The following is a 23481-nucleotide window of genomic DNA, read 5'->3' as shown; positions in this document are numbered from 1 at the left end:
AGCAACTACAGAGTGGTGTGTACAAACTAACTTGTGGTGACTGTCCGAAAACTTACATCGGTCAAACTGGCAGAACTTTTGACAAACGGATAGCAGAACACAAAAGGGCTTTCAACAATAGAAAAACAGACACTTCTACATACGCACTTCACCTTCTAGATCATAATCATTCTTTCAATGAAGAGTTTCAAATTCTACATATTCAAAATAAAGGCCTTAAGCTATCACTTTTAGAATCAATGGAAATTAATAAATTGAAAAATACAGATATAATTCTGAATGACTAACTCGAGACAAACAGCTCCCCACTCCTCAACCTCTTCAGTTAAAGACTTAAAAAGGCAAACACATTGTAAAATATATCACTTGAGAAAGGCACTTTGCCGAAACAGCTGTAGTAATAACATAGTTGTAATAAATTTTGTGGAAGTATAGAAAAACAAACGTTTTTTCAGTGTTTTATTGTGAGATAAAATGAACTTCCATCAAGTAACGGTCGAATCCATCAATTAATAAAAAAATTAGCCGAATCCTTCACGAGAAAATCAACTAGGAAAATGAGCATTATTTTTGGTGGTACAAAATAAAAAGTTAATAATTTACAGAAAAGATTACAGTAATTACGCTAAATACAAATTACATTCTGGCCGAAATTAGCGAAAGATGAATATGGGGGAGGGGAGATATATTAAGTCAACATAATTTTTATCTCACGAATAAGAATACTAGACTACTATAGAGTTTATTATTGTGGCTGTATAGAACATACTTTTGTAAAAACTCAGTTAATCTGGTACATAACTGATATAAATACTACAGAAATAAAAAAAATGATGTTAGATTAAAAGGGGATGACTGACGGTTTACTAAAATCGGTAAATAAACTTCGTAACTTCTATAAATCTTAGAAAAAGTATTGTAACTATTAATAGGCTATTTATAAAAAATACCATCAGAAACCTCTAGTTTGGGCAGTTCCCTTCCATTTACTTTGAGAGTTTTATTTACATAAAAAACAACATTTATTCCACATCATTGTTAATGACAAAAGTATTTATTTACCTTACTTTTCCGTATATTATTTACAGCAGAAGACAATACACTCAATATCGATTAGTCACTAATGGCTTTCATTCTTGTTAGACAACTATAGATTGAATTGCCCAGAATAAACAACTTAATATTTCACGTTTGAGTAATTTACTTCGAACAAACACGCTATCAATCTATGTAATTTATTTCAATCCCAGATTATATCAATTTGAAAAACACTTATACACGAACTAAATACCAATAAACGATGAAATATCTATACAAGGAATATTATTTAAACTATAATCAACTGTTAATCATCAATGTAATATTATAGACATGACACGAATGTGTATAAATTCGAATAACCTACATAATATGTCCGAACTTCTTTATCGAAGATGTAGAGTGTAGAGTAAATGATTTATTGGTAGCTCAAAATAAATACACTCAACGTAGCTTCAAACTGACTATACATACTTCTTCTTTCTTTACCAACTTTACAACTCAGATGTAGTCCAGAGTAATAAGGATTTTCTCGGGACACTCAATGATCAAGGTAGCTGACTACTTTTTTAGTTATTGTAGACCTATAGGAAGAAAACCTACCCGTTTCCTGCCTAAAGTTCGCGTCCGTTTTTTAATTATTAACAATTTAGTGCAAAAATCGCGATTTTTTCGATTTTTTACACTCCATTCAAAAGATAAATAGTTGACATAAAATTACAAAATTTAGTTTTTTAGAACATTGAAAAACCTTCAAAATGTCGATTTTTGAAAGTTAAAAAGTTAATTTGTTGCTACGCAAACTGCAAAATAAGTGAAAATCGTTATTTGTTAATTTTACTAAAACTACCTTAGAACTTTAGTGTGTCACCCAAAGTTGGGTATTGGCGTACTTAACAAACCTTCAAAATTTGAGACCCATCCATTAATTAGTTTAAGAGTTATTCTATTTGTTTATCCTAGAGACCTTTATTTTGCAATAAGATAAGACAGAAAATAATGAAGATAGGGCAATTCTGAGTATGCCAAATGAAAGAAGAAGAGTGATACTATCAAAATGTATTAAAAAAAATATAAAAAAAAATAAGATATAACACACTATAGACAAATTTTTGAAATATTGTAGTTTATAAACATTTAGAATAACTTTACAAATGTTATCCGTAGAAACAATATTTTTATAATATATTCGAAAAGATAGTATTTTAACACGAATTTTTAAATGAAAAAATATGAAATAAATATATTGATTATGATATACAGGGTGCGCCAAACCTCTTGTTTTCTTTGATTACGGCTAAACTATGAGATATACAAAAAAATGTTTATAACAAAACTAATGTGTATCAAAGAGGTCTATATTCTAAAATTATTGGTGAGTCAGAACGACGGTATGAACTAAAGTTGTATTTTTTTAAATGGAACACCCTGTATATTAAATCATTTTTGAATATATTATTTAAAAATATGAAAAATTTGTATAAGGTCTTATAGGCCTGAAGTTAATAATTTTCGAAATATTTACATTTTTATTGAGAAAAATGGTAATATTTATAGGGTTGTGGATTATGTTTCCAAGGAAATAAAAATTTAACTGATAGGTCAAAATTTTTAAAATATAGTATTATTTTTAAAATATAGTATTATTTTTAAATAATTTAATATTTTTTACTTTTAGCCATAAAATATACAGTTATTTGCAAATACAAAATTTTCTCATTTTTTTTTAAATGGGACACCCTGTATATTAGTTTTTCATTTTGTAGTAAATATTACAACCTTTCTTTTGGTATAAGGTTGTATGTACCTAGCATGTTTCGTTTTGTAGATATTTTTAAAAAACTATAGATTTTACGTTTTTGCGGATTTTTTATTTAAAAATTTTTTTGCAAAAAAAATAATTATAATCTGGTTTTAGAGACATACACTAAAATATAAAATATAAAAATAAAAACGTAATTAAAGATTAAAATAAATCGTATGCTAGTACAATTCAATTGAATTTAATAACTTTAAATTATTTAACAAAAAATATTTTACCATATTAATGAATGCATAAATTAGTTACTAAATTAAATAAACAACCGAATTTTAAATCAACCGTAGTAATTTTTCTAATACTACAGCAACTTTCCTGTACCAAATTAATTGTTAGTTAAATTGTATTTAGTTAAACTTTTAATTTACCTTTTAAATTTACTTACATACATCTTGAGAATATAAAAATTATTATAAAGTATGCCTTGAAACAAATGAATGTTAAATGTATCAGCCAAATTATTTATTAATATAAATAGTATTTACTGGTGTCACAAAAGCTGGTAAAACTTTTGTAGTTGAAATTTTTGTAACAATTTTTTATATTTTAAATTTTAATTTTTAACCGAAAAATTTTTGGATATGACATTTCGTTGTGTCAGAATAACAAGATTCTAACTGCCTCAGGTGCCATTTTTAGTTATGACTGTTTAAAGTTTCTATGTTATATATTTATTTTACTATTCTCGCCACTTTTATGTGTTAACAATGTAAATTTTAAAAAAAATTCATATATTTTTATTAACAGTAAAAGGTTACTTCAATAGTTAATACAAAGGAGTTCTGATTTGAGAAATGAATTAAACTTATTTAATCAAGTTCTATTTTCCACACATACCTTTGTTTAACAATTAGTATACAATAAAACAACTTCTAGTTGTTTAATAAAGTCTTATTATTAACTTATAAACACTTTTAGTTCTTGCAGATAGGACCTTATGTACTTAGTTGACTGTTTTTTATGTCAGTTAGAAGCTTGTTAACTTATCAACATTTAAAATTCTCTGAGATAGAACCTTGCAACTTACGTATTTCAGCCACCTGCTAATAGATGTCGGTGCTAGGATCATATTAAGGTAAAGAAGATAAAATAGAACCAAGTTACATAAAATTCTCAATTTTAAAAAATTTGCAGATAGAACCTTGTTATTCTAACACAACGATTTGTTTTGGGCGAAACCATTAGAAATTATTACCAGCTTTTGTGACACGAGTAGGTACATAGATACTATTTACTTCTTAATATACTTCCATAACGTTGATTTGTTTCAAAGCATACTTTATACGTTCTCAAGATGTAGGTAAATTAAAAAGTTATTAACTGATCTTACTCGTAAATACAATACAACTAACAATTAATTTGGTACAGGAAAGTTGCTGCGGTAGAAGAATTACTACGGTTGATTTAAAATTTGGTTGTTTGTTTAATTTAGTAACTAATTTATGCATTCATTAATATGGTAAAATATTTTTTGTAAAATAATTTAAAGTTATTAAATTCAATTGAATTGTACTATAGGTCTGGATCCCGCGTATGAAAAAAAAGTTGATTAATAGCAAGCTGAAAATTTGTTAATAGGTTAAGGGTGTCTAGTCGGATAAACTTTGATATATGGGAACACTGAAACAGGGGCAGTTTTAATTGTGGAACAGATTAAAAATTTGGAACGGTCAGACCACGAATACGGCACATTTATTTTGTCCGACAGAATAGACTTAAACTCTCCGAACAGAGATTAAACTCTCATGCAAAAATCAGACTGCTATTTATCACCAAATGGGCGTTTTAATGAGTGGAACATGTAGAATATTTCAAATGACAGGAATTATGACAGGTGACAAATAGCAGTCTGATTTTTGCATGAGAGTTCTCTGATTGGAGAGTTTAAGTCTATTCTGTCGGACAAAATAAATGTGCCGTATTCGTGGTCTGACCGTTCCAAATTTTTAATCTGTTCCACAATTAAAACTGCCCCTGTTTCAGTGTTCCCATATATCAAAGTTTATCCGACTAGACACCCTTAACCTATTAACAAATTTTCAGCTTGCTATTAATCAACTTTTTTTTCATACGCGGGATCCAGACCTACTAGCATACGATTTATTTGAATCTTTAATTACGTTTTATTTTCATATTTTATATTTTAGTGTATGTTTCTAAAAGCAGATTATAATTATTTTTTTTGCAAAAAAATTTTTAAATAAAAAATCTGCAAAAACGTAAAATCTATAGTTTTTTTTTAAATATCTACAAAACGAAACATGCTAGGTACATACAACCTTATACCAAAAGAAATGTTGTAATATCTACTACAAAACGCAAAACTAATATACAGGGTGTCCCATTTAAAAAAAATTATAAAATTTTGTATTTGCAAATAGTGATCACACTGTATATTTAATGGCTAAAAGTAAAAAATATTAAATTATTTAAAAATAACACTATATTTTAAAAACTTTGACCTATCACCTAAATTTTTATTTCCTTGGAAACATAATCCACAACCCTATAAATATTACCATTTTTCTCAATAAAAATGTAAATATTTCGAAAATTATTAACTTCAGGCCTATAAGACCTTATACAAATTTTTCATATTTTTAAATAATATATTCAAAAATGATTTAATATACAGAGTGTTCCATTTAAAAAAATACAACTTTGGTTCATACCGTCGTTCTGACTCACCCTGTATAATTGAAAATAATTTTAAATTATAGACTTCTTTGATACACATTAGTTTTGTTATAAACATTTTTTTGTATATCTCATAGTTTAGCCGTAATCAAAGAAAACCAGAGGTTTGGCGCACCCTGTATATAGAAATTATATTAAAAATTTAATACAGTAGAACCCCGCAAATCCGAACTAATTGGGGGGACAGCCTGTTCGGATTCCGAAAAGTTCGGATTATCCGAAAGTTAGCCTAAGAAGCTAAGGAAGATGATTTTTAAAAGATATGGTCTACCACCGATCCTTTTATGAAACTTTATCCGCACGTTTATGCCTCCAATATTCTAAAGCTGAAAAATATTTAGATCACTGAAATATTAAATCACTAACGCCAGTAGTTTTGTTTCGTCACGGGACATGGGAATTCGGCCATATAAATTTTTCATTTAATTTGTAATCTGGATATTGATTACACTATGTTTCTCATGTTTCTTATCTTTTTCAATGTTTTCGTTCATAGTATACCATGGGAAATGCGTATTATGCACATTCCTTTATTGATTGTGTTTAAGTTTTTATAAGTATGTAGTATGTACTATGTGTATTTATTTTTAATAAATTTCACATGTCCAAATTCCTATTAATTTTGCATTGTTAAATTTTCTGGTTCTCTGTACATATAATAAACATGTTTTTAAATTTTTATTTTGAATTTTTAGAATTTTTTTCACTTTCCGTTGGTTCGGATTTGCCGAAAGTTCGGATTTGCGGGGTTCTACTGTATATGGAATATACCTCAATTTGACAATATGAATTATTTAAGAAAGTTGCAAGATTTCTCCGCTATTCGCGCACGATCGTTTCTCGTATCCCCTCCAAGTACTTGCACACCGCGAATACTAAATTTACATTCAAGAATCAAGATGCAGTAGAAATAAACAAACCAAGACACGTTAATTGCTACTATACTAGGAGCACTCCCGAATCATAATTTACAATGTATAAACTTTGGAAATCATGATTTGGGATTTACAATGTATATACATAATAAATTATGATTCGGAAATGCTCCTGGTAGCATTTAACGTGTCTTGGTTTGTTTATTTCTACTGCATGTTGACTGTACATTAAGAGCCGGTTGTTCGAACGCTAATAAAAAATGATCATTATCAAATATTTAATTACTGTCAATGTCAACTTAGATTGGGTTGCTGAAAACATAATTATTGATTACAATTATGAAATTAGTTAATCAATTATGTTAATAATTGTTATGTTAAGTGATTAACTAATCTCATAATTATAATCAATTACGTTTTCAGCAACCCAACCAAAGTTGATATTGACAGTTGGTGACAGTAATTAAATATTTGATAGTGATCATTGTTGATTAGCGTTCGAACAACCGGCCCTTGTGTAATAATTAATTTTGTGGATGTATCGAAAACAAAAGTTTTCAGTGTCTTATTTTTAGATAAAAGGAATTTCCATCAAGTAACGGTCGAAATCCATCATTTCAAGAAGAACAACCGTGGCAGTGTAATTTTTGAAAGAAGCCATCGAAACATCATAAATTTTAATCGACCTAAATGTACATAGCAACAACATTCGTTTATACCAACGAGACCGGGGGGTCATTGAACACAAAATTCGGTTCAGGTTTTGCCTTGATAACTGGTCGTTGCATAATATATGCATTGTGTTGCAATACTGCAGACTCTTGACTTCTCGGGTCTCTATAAAAACACGAAATAAAATTTCATTCATTCTTCAAAAAATACTATATGCCAATAAAAATTTACATAATTTGCAATTTGAATTGATAAATGTAGTTTTTTTTTTAAATTCGTAGTAAAAATATCCGAATGCAATGTAATTTTAAATGAAACTGGCCACCTTTAATAATATATTCTAACTTTTCTACATCTTGGTTCAAAACTGACGATTCTATTATTAACTACCTAGTAAACGTAAGTATCAAGTTCAAAATCAATGCCAACTACCGATGGGAACAATATTCTTTATTGTATTTACAGTCCCTGGCCATATTATTATGACCACCTATGAATTTTTACAAAAATCAACTATTCCACTAGGTACGTTTTGTTTAAAATATTATTTTTAAATTACATTTTTGTGATGTAATGTTAATGTTATACATTAACTATATTATATTTAATAATAAACACCAATAAAACATTTGAAAATATTACATATTTATATACTTTTTAATATTTTGTTGAACTTCTGACCTTAATCAGATGGAAAATATTTTTGAGCTTTTAGAACGAGTATTTTCCGATGAAAAGGTCACTAACGAAATTGTTTTCATTAATGAACTAATATATGATTGAAACCACAATGATAAATTAAAGCAAAAAAAAATTTTATTGCATTCAAAGTATGCCAAGACGGGTACTAGCGGTAATCAAAGTTAGAAGGGGCTCAGCAAAATATTAAAAAAATGTAAATATGTGATATTTTCAAATGATTTATTGCTGTTTATTATTAAATGTATTACATTTGATAATAAACACTAATAAAACATTTAAAAATATCACATATTTTTATTTTTTCAATATTTTGTTGAGCCCCCTTTAACTTTGATTAGCGCTTGTATCCGTCTTGACATACTGTGAATGCAGCAATTTTTTTTGCATTAATTTGTCATTGTGGTTTCAATGATATATTAGTTCATTAATGAAAACAATTTCGTTAGTGACCTTTTCATCGGAAAATACTCATTCTAAAAGCTCCCAAATATTTTCCATCTGATTAAGGTCAGAAGTTCAACAAAATATTAAAAAGTATATAAATATGTAATATTTTCAAATGTTTTATTGGTGTTTATTATTAAATATAATATAGTTAATGTATAACATTAACATTACATCACAAAATTTAATTTAAAAATAATATTTTAAACAAAACGTACCTAGTGGAATAGTTGATTTTTGTAAAAATTCATAGGTGGTCATAATAATATGGCCAGGGACTGTACGTTATAGTAGGGGAGGAAAGTATACTAAATTTGCAGTTACTCGAGCGTTATGGGGACTTATTGGGTTGTGAAGAGTAGGTCCTAAAACCAAAAAAAGTTAAGTTTTCCATAAAGTGGGGAACTTAATTTAATTTTCCATTTCCAACAATCGATTTTTCCGATTATAGCGCCATCTATCCATAATTCGAAAAAATGTCTCGAATAAAAATTGCTTATTTTTATGTAACAACTCCAAATCTGCAATAAAAAATGGGGGCTCCTATTTAAGATTTTAAAGTAACCCCCCACCCAACCTCCGTGGGGGGTCGTGTTTGGTGTCATTCGATAGATTTTTCAAAAATATTGATTACGTGTATTTTGCAGATTTTCGATCTGATGGTCATTTCGCGAAATATCGCGGGGTTCGTATTTAAAATTTTAAATTTACCCACCACCCCTCTCCGTGGACAGTCATATTTAGTATCGTTAGATAGATTTTTGAAAAATATTGAAAACATAATTTTTAGTTTTTCGATATGACGTTCATTTCGCGAAATATTTGCTTTTTTTGTGAAACTTTGTGACTCGCCCATTTCCTAACGCCCCACTCAAATCGTTGAATTTTTGAAATATACATTCTTTTGGGTGTACCTAACTTACCTTATCTTAATCTAACGATTTCGAGTTTTTCTAAGGATAGAATGTTTTTTACGAACCCCCGTTAACGAACTCCCCTGTAGTAAGAGCCAATATATAGAGGTACATTTATAGGGTACAAGGTTTCTCCTCATGTGAAAATCTGACGCGTTTGAATAACTGCAAAAATTTACGCTTGGGCTCCCCTACCATTATGTATAAAAAGTTTGCATTGCATATTTTCTTATTTTGTTGCGGTTTCTTCGATTGTTATTGTTTTTTTACTCTAGAGTTGACCTCATCCTGGGTTTCAGATAGTAGAATTAAAAGTTCTCCAAGGTCTTCTTCAAAAGTATCTTTCTTGTATGAGTGGTCATTTAAAACATCCACATTTTAAATAACCTCCTTTATTACAATCCCTTGTGGTTTTAGTTCCATACAAGAAGGTGAACAGAAGCGCCTTCCAGCCACAGTTTTGCAGATTTCCTCTGGCTCGGAATTCATCCGATCTCTCCTTCACGAACAATTTTCACGCATTCTCGCACTTTGTCGCTGCGACTGCTTAACCCTTCTCTCCCTCCCTATTCATGTTCAATCTCCCTACCTCTCACTCTACCTTAGCTTCTTGTTTACTCCTGGACACGCTGCCCGTCTTTTGGTCAACTTTCTTCCTGTTGGAAGAAAATGAAAAATTCATTTTCTTCAATTCAATCAATTTTTATACTTAAGGGTTTTGGAGGTCACTGAACACGAATTTCATGATGACGATGATCTCCGAGGTAAATGGTGCCCAGGGTGGAACTCGTCGCCTGGAACGATCGAATAATTCGCGGAACGATCGAATAATTCGCAAAATGAAGAATGGATCGAAAAACTGAAAAAATACGTGTTCAGTATTTTTCAAAAATATATCGAATGACACTAAACACGACCACCCACTCCACACGCTGGAGGTGGGGTGAGGGTAACTTTAAAATCTTAAATGGAATCCCCCATTTGTTATTGCAGATTTGGATTGCTTACGTAAAAATAAGCAACTTTTATTCGAGACATTTTTTCGAATTGTGGATAGATGAGGCTATAATCGGAAAAAACGATTTATCGTGATAGCATAAGTAAATTATAAAAACGGTATAATATTCCGAGAAATACACTTCCAAATAAAAATCTAAAAAATACGTGTTTAATATTTTTCAAGAGTCTATCTAGTAACATCAAACATGACCCTCCACTCCACCCTCTGGAGGTGGAGTGGGGGCTAACTTGAAAATCTTAAATAGGAGCCCTCCTTTTTTAATTCAGATTTGGATTCCTTACGTAAAAATAAGTAACTTTTATTCGAGACATTTTTTCGAATTATGGGTAGATGGCGCTATAATCGGAAAAACACTATTTATTATTTCGCATCAACAATTCTAAAAAATGTTTCGAATAAATGTTACTTATTTTTTCATGAGGAATCCAAACCTGCAATAAAACATGGGGATTCCTATTTAATTTTAAAGTTACCCCCCACCCCACCTCCATCAACATGTTTGATGTTATTCGATAGGTTCTTAAAAAATATTAAACACGTATTTTTTGGTTTTTTATTTGGTAGTTTATTTCTCGGGATACTAGACCGTTTCTACAATTTACCTATGGTATCACGATAAATCGTTTTTTCCGATTATAGCGCCATCTATCCACAATTCGAAAAAATGTCTCGAATAAACGTTGCTTATTTTTACGTAAGCAATCCAAACTGCAATAACAAATGGGAGTTTCCATTTAAGATTTTAAATTTACCTCCACCCCACCTACAGGGGTTGGAGTGGGGGGTCGTGTTTAGTGTTATGAGATAGTTGAAAAATATTGAACACGTTTTTTTCAGTTTTTCGATCCAATCTTCATTTCGCGAACTCGATCGTCTCGCGAATTATTCGATCGTCCCAGGCGACGAGTTTCACCCTGGCCAGCAGGTACCTCGGAGACCATCGTCGTCACAAAATTCGTGTTCAGTGACATCCAAAACCCCCAAGTATAAAAATTTGAACTCATTTCCTTCAATATATCCTGAGTTCTAAATTTTTTTCATTTTCCATATCTTCGAGATGCACTTTGAAAATGCATTTACTTATGCACAAAAATGTTTGCCCTAGATGAATTTAGTTCACAAAGTTGCCTGACACTCTCTCGAATCGAATGCAAAAAGTTGCATGACGATTCATCTTACTGCACAAAATTCCTAGGTTTTGGGCTTTTTAGCGCTTCGTTGCTTCGTCTAATAAGTGGTAGCATACATAATTATCCCATTCGGCCGGTTGATTATTACTGATAAGAACAAACATAATAATATTCTTTTCGATAGCAATTACGTGTATGACTGACCTTGTTTGAAAAGTAAAATTATCAAATATGCAATGCAAGGATACGTTAATATGTAATTCCTTTCGTTCGTGGTAAAATAAACGCAGGTCAAACAATTAGAGACCTTTTTCACGCGATCAATTTCCCATTGTTAATTTGTGGTAATTTTCTAGACATTGTATTGTCATGTCTTACATTTCATCACTTTTGTGTAATATTGTGAAATATATTTTAGCTTCCAATTAAGTAAATTCGTATAAAAATATTTTTATATTTATTTAGAGTCGCAAAAAAATCCTTTTGCAATTTAGGATAGTAAAACTTGCTAATTTTTAGGTTTTCTAATATCCCAAGAAAGTCGAGTTTTAATATTGGTTTGGAGAAACAGTTTCCAAACATGATTTTTGGCTGGGTTTTAAAGTTTTCAAAATAATAATAATATGTAAGCACTACGAGCCTAGTAGGCCCATGGCTTGATGTACTATTCTTTTCCACTCCCTTTTCTTTCCCAGTTCCTTACGTTAATTCTTCTCATATCTTCTCTAACTCCATTACTCCATCGTGACCTTGGTCTTCCTCTTCGTCTTTTCCCTGCCAATGCACTAGATAGTACCATTCTGGGAATTCTAGATGGAATCATCCTCTGCACATGGCCCATCCATCTAAGTCTTTGCGCCTTAATGACTGCTAATATGTTAGGATCTTGATAGAGCTCAGTTAGTTCCTTATTTGTTCTTCTTACCCATTGTCCATTTAAGTTTTTCCCACCGAAGATTTTGCGCAGTATTTTCCTCTCCCAAACCAATAACAACTCTTGATGTTTTTTTGTTGTGACCCATGTTTCAGAAGCATACCGCCCTTATTACGGTCTTGTAAGTTCTTAGTTTTGCTCTTCGTGATATATTTTTACTTCTACAACCCATTAAGAGCAAATATAGCGCGGTTGCCTGACCTAATTCTCTTTTGTATTTCTTCTTCACAGTTAGGATCTCTTGTGAAGACAGTTCCTAAGTACTCAAATCTCTCAACTTCTTCGAATTTATACTATGTTCCCTTCGCTGTTGTCATTCGTTTCGCTTTGTTTTTGCTTCATTTATATACAATCCTTTGGTTGCTACCCTCTCCTCGAGTTTCATGACTGTTTCTATAAGTTCTATTTTGCTCCTAGCCAAGATTACCAAATCGTCTGCGAATGCCAAGCACTGATGTTTTTTGTGGTAGATCAGACCTGTTCTATTAATGTTTGCTTCCTGTATAACCTTTTCTAGTAATATGCTAAACATTATAGACGATAATGGATCACCCTGCCGCACTCCTTGTTTGACCTCAAAGCTTTCTGTTATGGTATTGTTTATCTTGACTTTATTCATTGTTCTTTGGAGAGTTAATTTTATAATTCTAATAAGCTTTGAAGAAACGTCCATGTCTTGCAATGCTGTGAATAACTCGCTTCTTTTCACTCGATCGAAAGCCTGTTTAAAGTCAATGAAAAGAACCATGGTGTCTTTATTATATTCGTAACTTTCAGCCTGTTAACGTTTTCATTCTTTACTAAAAGAATAGTACAAAAGACATCATCATCATCAGGGATGCTACAGTCCCAGTTGAGCCTCGACCTTCCCCCATTTCGCCAGTCGTTTCTGTTCATCGCCAACCGTTGCCAATTTTCTGGGACGATCTTCCGCGCATCCTCATCCAGGGCCGCGTTTAGGTCAATTGACGCCCTAGGCAATTCTCTAGTAGCCGCCCTTCAAACATGTACCATTTTTGCGAAAAAAAATTACAAGATTTTTTTTTAAATAAGAATACACTAAAAATGGATTTAAACTACGATGTTTATATACCTATAACAGAAAAAATTGTCATTCCAGTTCGATCACATCAGAGACTTCTTGTTCAAAAAAAATTTTTTTCTTGACAAAATCGTCAAATTGTTAACACGTTCTTGCGTCATACTAGATGGGAAATTATTTTTAATTCTTGACATTTTCGAAAATGATCTTTCAGCATGCACGTTGGCAACTGGGATGCACAAATCAATGTGCAAAGCAATGTCAAAATTATAGCCCAGTAATTTTTTTGTAAGCGTTTATTGACAATCAGAATTACATATTCTATGAGTTAATTTGATAACAAGTACAATAACTTATACCAACTATATTATTGTACACTAAAATGGCGTTATGAGGTACATAACCCAGCGGTTTCACCTCAGTTTCAGCGAAGATCTATGGGCCATAATCTTCGCAATCTTCTGTTGTTTAGTAGCCCAGTAAATGAACGGGAAATACGGCGATACCGTGTATTTTTCAGGGACAACTCCGAACTGCAGAAAATTTAGATTCCGGTTCTATTTACCCTCCACTTCAAAGTTGAATTTGTGCCGTTGGTTGCTTCTACTTGGGGGGTGACAGTCACCCCTTCTCGGGGGTGAAAAAACATACGTTTAAGATAATCCCCCAGAAATTGATAAAATTGACTGATTATAAGCAACTTTCGTCCTATAGTGTTTTTTATGTAAGTCAATACTTTTCGAGTTATTTGTGGTTGAACATGTTTATTTTTCGACAAAAAAACTACGTATTCAGACGGTTTTTCGCAAATAACTCCAAAAGAAAATATTTTATCGAAAAAATATTTTCAGCAAAAATGTAGCTTAGAAAAAAAGCGAAAAGAATTGTGTATTCGTGAAGTCTATAGATCCATCAAAATCAAATTAGTTCATGAAAAATAAGTTTTTATTCGTCCAATTCCAAATCGAATATTTCATCGTGAAATAACCAAAAAATGAAGCACTTTTCGGGAAAAACTCGTTTAAACTTTTTTAAAGTATTTTAAAAAAGCTTTATTTTAGTTGTTTACAAAAGTTTCTAGCATTAAAAATAAGCAAGTTACGCGCAAAATAAAGGGCCACCTTTTTTTGGTAACAAAAATCATGAAAACCCCGTGCTTAGCTCCCCAAATGAAATTAATCGTTACCGCTTTACAAACAATTTACTTGACTTATCTATTTTTTATATTGATCTGTCAGTTTCACCTGTTTAAAGTGCTTATTTTTGAAAGGGTTATAGTTGAAAGTGCTTGAACGAGTCACTAGAAACTAGTGTATTCTATTTCTCATGATCATCTTTCAGTGCGTCACAGTTTTTCGATTTCTTTCTAACGTATTAAATTGTATATGACAGAAAAAAAGGCACGTCGTTGATTACTTTGGTAATTATTCTAGTTCGGTGATTATTCTAGTGGTCGATAGATGGCGCCATAATAAAAAAAATATTTTTTTTAATTAGATAATAATATTACAAATATAATCTGTATAATTTATAAGACTATACAAATCAAAGAAAATACCATTTTATAAATGCAAGAAACGCATTTGATTTGTTTTTATTCCAAATTAAAAATAAAATGTGACAACTGTCAGATTTAACTAAAATGTCATGTTAAAATAAATGTCATAAATATGTATTATCACGGACTTACCCTTTTTCCTACCATTTGTTACGCACTGAAAAATGATCATGAAAAGGACAATATGCAAACTTTGAACCAATTTTTGTCTTACAGAAAAACAAAATGAAACTAGCATATTTATAACAGCAAAACCTACATTTTTTACTATTTGAGATGTTTCGTATCACTAATACTGTTTAAGTTATTTTAAAACAAGGAAATGTTTCCAAAATTTTTAGAAATTTTTTTTTAATATAAAACCAATTTTTTTTTAAATAAGCACTTCAAACCAGTAAAACTTACAGATCATATAAACAATACACATACATTTTAAGTAAATGGTAACGCGGTAACAGTTTATTTTATTTATGGTGCTAAATACAGAGAGATGTTCACGATATTTTTACTAAAAAAGGGGCTAACGTTTTTTTCAGTGTAACTCGTTTATTTTTGCTGTCAAAAATTTTTGTAAAAAATAGAAATAAGGCTTTTTCCACCTACCTCTACCGTAAGTATACTTTTCCTGACCTGATTGTAGGGAGCAAAGCCGTACTTTTCCTCCCTATGGAGTAAGCCTTAGTTGCTAAAACATAGACGGATCCAATATGTTGCCCCTTAGTGCAAAAAAATGATGACAAATAGCATAGATATCATGAAGGATCTGCAAATACCCAGAACTGGATATTTCAAGGATGCCTTAAAAAAAATATTTAAATTTAAGGTAGATGGTCCCTCGGTAAAAATAGATATATATTTACATTATTATAAATTAGTATTTTAAGGATATTGTACTAAGAAAAATTTTTTAATGCCTTTGAATTTAAAATTAGTTAAAGTAAATTTATTGCATATATATTATAATGAATTTCTAGAATTTGACCAAGTTGAATGTCACCAAAATGTTCTTAATAACTGTTAACACATTCATGATTCAGCGTTTCCAAACAACCTTGAGGAGATAAAAAATTAGAAAATTAGCAGATTGTTTTATATTTCATGCTCAATGATTTTTGTCCTTTCTGTTGTAGTTTAATCAAAGTTTAATAATTATTTTGTATGTCAATGAAACCAATTTTGATAACCCTTCCCAGATATTATTTGTCTTCCTAAACAAAAAAGTACAAATCACATAATGAAATTCTGTACTTATACTAAATTTACAATTAAGATGCAGTAGAAATAAACAAACCAAGACACGTTAAATGCTACTAGGAGCACTCCCGAATCATAATTTACAATGTATATACTTTTAAAGTCATAATTTGTATAGTAAATTTAGTATAATAAGATTTTATAAGAATAATAATTTTTTCCGTAACACTTCAGTCGTCAAAGACGAAAATATCACTGAACCTCTAAAAATCCCATAGTCGTGTCGCCAGGGGGGGTACAACGGCCTCCTTTATTCAGATGGACTTACCCAAGTTTTTTTTATTTATTTTGACCCGTAAAATACGAATTTTTTGGGTAACAGTTGATCCAGATGTCTATAAGATTGTTATAGACAAAGAACTTGAGGAATTACATAACAGCGATTTCTCGCAAAACGAAACTTTTTTTTGTATTGTTTGGGTCATTCTAAGCAAGAAATGTTCTGACAAGTTTTTTCGTAGGATGCATAGTTTTCGAGATAAACGCGGTTGAACTTTCAAAAAATCGAAAAATTGCAATTTTTGAACCCCAATAACGTTTGAGTAAAAAATAAAATAGCAATTCTGCTTACCGCATTTGAAAGTACAAGTCACATTATATAACTTTTGATTATTTGCATTGCTAAAAATTTATTTTTGTATTGTTAAACAAAGCTATAAACACCTAGTGCGTGAGTGATGTTTTCAATGATTTCTCATTTAAAATCGAACGAGTAGGTAGAGTCGCTACAAGTGCAAGCGAGGCAATTTCTACGTAGCTTGCGTTAAAACGCATGTATTAAGCACGGGAAACACTATGTGTTTATAGCTTTGTTTAACAATAAAAAAATAAATTTTTAGCAATGCAAATAACTAAAACCGATATAATTTGACTCAAACTTTCAAATGCGGTAAGCAGAATTGTTATTTTATTTTTTAATCAAAAGTTATTCGGGTTCAAAAATTGAAATTTTTCGATTTTTTGAAAGTTCAACCGCGGTTATCTCGAAAACTATGCATCATCCTACGAAAAAACTTGTAGGAACAGGTTTTGCTTAAAATGACCCAAAAATACAAAAAAATGTTTTGTTTTGCGAGAAATCGCTGTTATCAAGTTCTTTGTTTATAACAATCTTATCGACATCCGGATCACCTGTTACCCAAAAAATTCGTGTTCTACGGGTCAAAATACATAAAAAAACTTGGGTAAGTCCATCTGAATAAAGGAGGCCGTTGTACCCCCCCCCCCCTGGCAACAGGACTAGTCCTGTCGCCAGTGGGGGTACAACGGCCTCCTTAATTCATATGGACTTATACAAGTTTTTTTTATGTATTTTGACCTGTAGAACAACGAATTTTTTGGGTAACAGTTGATCCGGGTGTCGATAAGATTGTTATAAACAAAGAACTTGAGGAATCACATAACACCGATTTTTCGCAAAACAAAACATTTTTTTGTATTTCTTGGGTCATTCTAAGCAAAAAATGTTTTTAGAAGTTTTTTCGTAGGATGCATAGGTTTCGACATAAACGCGGTTAACCTTTCAAAAAATCGAAAAATTGCAATTTTTGAACCCGAATAAACATTTTGTTGAAAAATAAAATATTGTAGCAATTCGGCTTACCGCATTTGAAAGTTCAAGTCAAATTCTATCGGTTTTGGTTATTTTCATTGCTAAAAATTAATTTTTTTATTGTTAAACACAGCTATAAACACATAGTGCTTGAGTGATGTTTTCAATGATCTCCCGTTTAAAATCGAACGAGTATGTATGTAGAGTAGGTACAAGTGCAAGCGAGTCTATTTCTATGTAGAATGCGTTAAAACGCATGTATTGGGCACGGAAAACATTATGTGTTTATAGCTTTGTTAAACAATAAAAAAATTAATTTTTAGCAATGCAAATAATCAAAACCGATAGAATTTGACTTGAACTTTCAAATGTAGTAAGCGGAATTGCTATTTTATTTTTTAATCAAAAGTTATTCGGGTTCAAAAATTGCACTTTTTCGATTTTTTGAAAGTTTAAACGCGTTTATCTCGAAAACTATGCATCCTACGAAAAAACTTGTAAGACCATTTTCTGCTGAGAATCACCCAACAAATACAACAACATGTTTTGTTTTGCGAAAAATCGCTGTTATGTAATTCCTCAAATTCTTTCTTTATAACAATCTTATTGACATCTGGATCAACTGTTACCCAAAAAATTCGTATTCTACGGGTCAAAATACATAAAAAAAACTTGAGTAAGTCCATCTGAATTAAAGAGGCCTTTGTACCCCTACCACTCCTGCCGATAGGACTAACATTAAGGAGCTCATTTCCACTGAAGTTGAAGATGAAAATCCACCACTCCAGCCAGGAGCAAGAAACAATGTAGGGGATAGTTGGACAAAACCGGGTAGGTGGATAAAACCGGGTATCCATTAATTCTTCTAATTGTCTGCTGCTATCTATCAGACAATGATAGCGTGTGATAGTAGCGAGTATTCATTTCTACTTCATTTGAGTAATCTGAGCCAGAGCAGTAAGACCTCACCTGTTTTTGATGCAGCAAACTCGATTGTTAACGTAAGTTTATAGTTGTTTTCCTCTATTGAATAACTAATGGCCGTTTCAAAATTTAATACATGTAACCTAGTAGGTATATTACCTTAATTTGGCTAAAAATTTTTGTCCGAAAATCGACAAAACCGGGGACCCGATTTTATCAGACCTGTTGTTACTTCCAGTTTCTGCAGTGGTTCTTTTGCTTTTAATTAGCTACAACATGTGGAATTAGAAAAGAAAAACTACTCGTCAGTGATGGGATCAAGAAAGCATTCAAAATGCAATAGTTGAAGTGCTAGAACATAGGATAGTATACAAAAAAGCCTCTCAAAGTTTTAATGTTCCGTAATCCACTTTAGAAGATCATGTTAAAAAAGTAAGAAATGGTTACTCTGTTGAAGAAGCTAGTAAGAAAGCTAGTAGGAAAAATTTTAAAAAATCTCCAGTCGTAAATAAATTAAAACTAAATGAACTGGACAAAAAAGGAAAAAACGTGGTAAAAAAGGCTGCGCCAAAAACAAAATTGGTTCTGAAATTACTGATTGCTGATTCTGAGAGTTTGGAGGAAGAAGATAATAATGACGATGCGTGTCTATACCTCGTCCAATTTACTTACCGTTGCACGTCATCCGCGCCATAGCCTGTGACACGATACCAACACGAAATATCTAGGCGGTAGGTGTGTTCCCCTTTAGAATCATTTTGATTCTAAAAAAGAACACACCCACCGCCTAAATATTTCGTGTTGGTATCGTGTCACAGGCTATGGCGCGGATGGCACGAGGTATATATTACAACGATCTATTTTCAAATTCTAAGGCGAAGGAGGGCTGCATAAAATGTGTGTCTTGCACCAAATGAGCTCATGAAGCCTGTAGTGCCTATATGATGATGTAGATGAAATTTTTATTTGTGACTGCTGTTCATAGATCTTTGATATTTGTTCACATACTTTCAATCAATATTTTATTTTCTGCCCTATTATTCCTTTTACATGGTAATTAAGTTACTACCTGGTTTTATCATACCGGTTGGACAAAGCCGGGTATTTTGCAATATTTTCAGTAGTAATTGCACAAGAGCTCTAAAATTATTGAATTTTTCCCGACTGACACTTTGACAGTTTTAATTTCATGAGCCGAAGGCTAGTGAAATTATGTCAAAGTGTCACGAGGGCAAAAATTCTATATTAATTTTAGAGATCGAGTGTAATTTGTTGTGATTATTTCATGAATAAAACTGTTCAAAACCAAAATTTTATTGTAATTTATTTATGTAAGTACAAATTAGTACGATTAAACACACAATTGTTATAAGTGTGTGTGTGTGTGTGAAAAAATGGCTTGGATGCGGGTCCGTTAGCCACAGATTTTTATTTTATTTTTACCTCAATTTATTATATTTTGTTATATTTTTACCTATTTCACTTAAATGACTACATTTATTTCTTTCAAGTAGTTTATGAGTAATTTAAAGATTTCCATTTTATGACAACTTAGTAGATATTCTATACTAATTGGAAAATGAACTTGTGTTTGTAGTAAATTGTAATATAATTGATTTATATATCTCTCGTTAATTTTGTATTCAAAGAAAATATGGTTCAAATCTCTAATCGAAACATTATCACAACAACAGACTGATGAATTAACTATTCCTAATTTGTGCAGATGTACCTCATATTTTCCGTGTCAAGTTTTTAATCTGACGATAGTAGAAATATCTTTCTTTGGCAGGTTATACTTAAATATGTATTCAGGTGGCGGAGGAAGTTCTTGATGTAAAGAAAAATATAAATTTTTTGATATGCTTGAAATATTTTTCCATTGTTTTTTCCATATTTTATTTATTCTATCTTTGACGTCATTTATTGCATCTGTCGATAAGATCTGAGTTAGGATTGTTATAAATATTTTACGGTTGAAAGTCATCACTTTTATAATTTTTAAAACATTAATTGTCATTAATGTCACTGAATGTATTTTTTCGTAGCAACGAAGGGTATCTGACGTAATATACTTGACGACGGGCAATTATCAAAAATTATCAGTCTAATTTAGATTTCTGTAGCTTTCTATTGGTCAGAATCTCCTATGAATGAAATAATCATAAAAATAAAAAATATTAAAAATTTAAGAATATTTATAAAAATTGATGTTGGTATATCAAACTTAACTCATTTGAGAATATTTCAATCTGCAGTAAACATTATTTGCTACTCTAACATAGCACAAGATACAGACGGATTTTGCACTGGTACCCGGTTTTGTCCAACTCTCCCCTGCCAATTAATAGAACCAGCTTCAATTCAAGAAGTACAGGACATAATAAAACATCTAAAAAATTACTAAACTTCAGGAAGATAGTCTTACAAATCAGATACATAAAATAGTATAGGCTTTGAAAGAAGAACAAATAGTACAGGACATAATAAAACATCTAAAAAATTACTAAACTTCCGTAAGATAGTCTTACAAATCAGATACCTACATAAAATAGTATAGACTTTGAAAGAAGAACAAATCCCTGAAGTGTGGTGTACTGGAATTGTTTGACTACCACACAAAAAGGGTGATCAATTAAAATGCAGCAACTATAGGAATAACCCTTCTTATATTGTTGTCTCCTATGTCTCGAGTATGTCTCTAACCCTATATAATTGTCTCAAGTATGTATTTATTCAGAGGAACTTCTTGGCGAATATCAAAGTGGTTTTAGTTCTGAAGGATCAACAAGCCATGGATGAACTCTACATTCTTTATAAATTAATAAGACTGGTAAGAGCTACAATCAGTAAAGTTGTTTGCAAAGTAGAAATACAGGGTGAATAATCACAAGCACTTGAAACACATGTAGGACTGTGATAAGGAAATTCTCACAAAGTATGGCCTACGCCGATAATCTAGTCCTCACTGGTAACATGCAAGATAGAAGAAATGTACACCTCTTTCTCAAATGCCTCAAAAGATATGGACATACAAATATAGTATAAAGGCAAAACCAAATGGCATAAACACCCAACAACAGCCAGAAGTAGTTAGCAACGGATAGGGCTGACTGGCGAAATAGACTTGGTAAGGTCTACTACAGGGTTGTCGAACCAATGATGATGATGAATCGTTTCCTACAAATAGGTGATGAATAGTTTCCCTTTCTGTTTCATAACATAAAAGTTCTTACACTAGTACAGCCATACTTACTATTTCAGATAAACACTTTAAAGAAAGATATAGCGAGAGAAGATGACAGTAAAAAATGAAAAGGAAATTAAAACAAATATTTTCTCAAACAAAAAACTTATTAGTAGAACAAAAGAACAGAATCTCCATAAAATTAATTTTAAAATGGTATTAGGTACTATTACAATTTTGAATGAGAAAATGGTTATAAAAGTAATAGTTTCAAGTACTTAGGAATGGCATTAATTACAGATGAATGAGAAAAAAATGAGTTTGATGAAGGAATTGGAAAGACACAAGTGTGACATAAGTAATAACCTTGTAACAATGGTTAATGCATGTTCAATTTTAATTTAGAATGCAGATAAAATTCAAACAGAATACATAAATAATAATAAAGCACCTGCATAAACAAATGAAAATGTAAATCAAAAGGTTTTATACATGAGGGTATTTTAACATAAAACCAAAAATGTTGCAAACACAGTCAGTTGATAACACTTCTTCAGTTAAAAATGCTTACTTATTATACTTATATCATTAAACAGTGTGTTAATTTGAAAAATAGCGAATATTCAAGAAAATTCTTGAATAGAATCTGAATAGAACAAATTCTACTCTAATGTTCCACTTTCTTTATTAAGATTATAACTCTCCAAGGCCAACTGCACAAAAGATATTAGATTTTAGATTGTACTATCGTACTTGATGTACTATGTAGTACCGGTACCGGTTTGTTTCAGTTTCAGATGATTTGTAATAAGTGATAATAATTACATGACTTGACAATAAATGCTTCCACTGCACGGGACAAAAACCAGCCTAAGAATAATATAATAATATAATCATGGTGTAAAATTTTTACCAGGTATTACCGTTCCCCAAGTTTTTCTATAATTACTTAAATAACTGGATGTTACGTTACGTTACTCATTTGTTTTATTATAATTATAATTATAATCTATTTTGCAGTGAAAACTACGTTCATCTATTAATTAGTATGAGGTCACAAATGCCCAAGTAGAAACCCGGCATGCTCTAAACTCTTGGATTTTGGATTATTCTATTATATAAATAATAATAATAATAACTATGGCTTACTTACTTGATGATATAGGGGGAAATTCTTGATACAGAACTAATTAACAGCCACGTGTGCAGACCGGTACTACTTCCTTGTGATCGCACCGACAGACGAGAAAAATGAAAAATGAGAATGATAAATTATTTTTCTTTTATTCGCTGGTCGCGGTCGCTGCTCAACGTTCGTTTTTGGTTCCCCAATCCCCCATCTACGAATGAGGAATCGTGTGTATTCGGTAAAATTTGGCGGTATTTTTCATTTTAAGATTATGAAATTACTAATTTAAATAGTAACAATTCTGACAATCGTATTCAAGTTGAAGAATTCATTCTTAGACCAATTTTATACATTATTTGTCAACAAAAGCTAAGAATTATTATATAATGATGAAGAATGAAAATACTCAAGAGACGTGAGACGTGTAATTTGAATTGCATACATTCAGGTTAACATTTGATATTTTTATTAAAAAAATTTTTCTTTTAAAACAAAATGTTTCCAATTTTGAACGGAAAAAATAATAAAAATGATTTAGAAGTATGCAGGTACTTACTAGTTTTAAAAGTCAGAAAACTTAACAAAATAA

At 31.0% G+C, this 23481-nt stretch overlaps 1 protein-coding gene across 1 annotated transcript in view; it reads right to left on the bottom strand.

Moving 5' to 3' along the window:
• LOC114336356 (peroxiredoxin 1) overlaps window positions 1-23119 on the bottom strand; it is a 41338-nt gene extending 18219 nt beyond the window's left edge. Inside the window, exon 1 of the mRNA XM_028286708.2 lies at window positions 22917-23119. The gene's annotated coding sequence lies outside the window, so the exon portion shown is untranslated. The remainder of the gene's footprint in view (window positions 1-22916) is intronic.
• Between the last annotated feature and the right edge of the window lie 362 nt (window positions 23120-23481).

Source organism: Diabrotica virgifera, chromosome 7 (genome assembly GCF_917563875.1).
Source record: "Diabrotica virgifera virgifera chromosome 7, PGI_DIABVI_V3a".
Lineage (NCBI taxonomy): Eukaryota > Metazoa > Arthropoda > Insecta > Coleoptera > Chrysomelidae > Diabrotica > Diabrotica virgifera.
The sequence above is the reverse complement of the archived record's forward strand: the minus strand, read 5'-3'. Positions and strand labels throughout refer to the sequence as shown.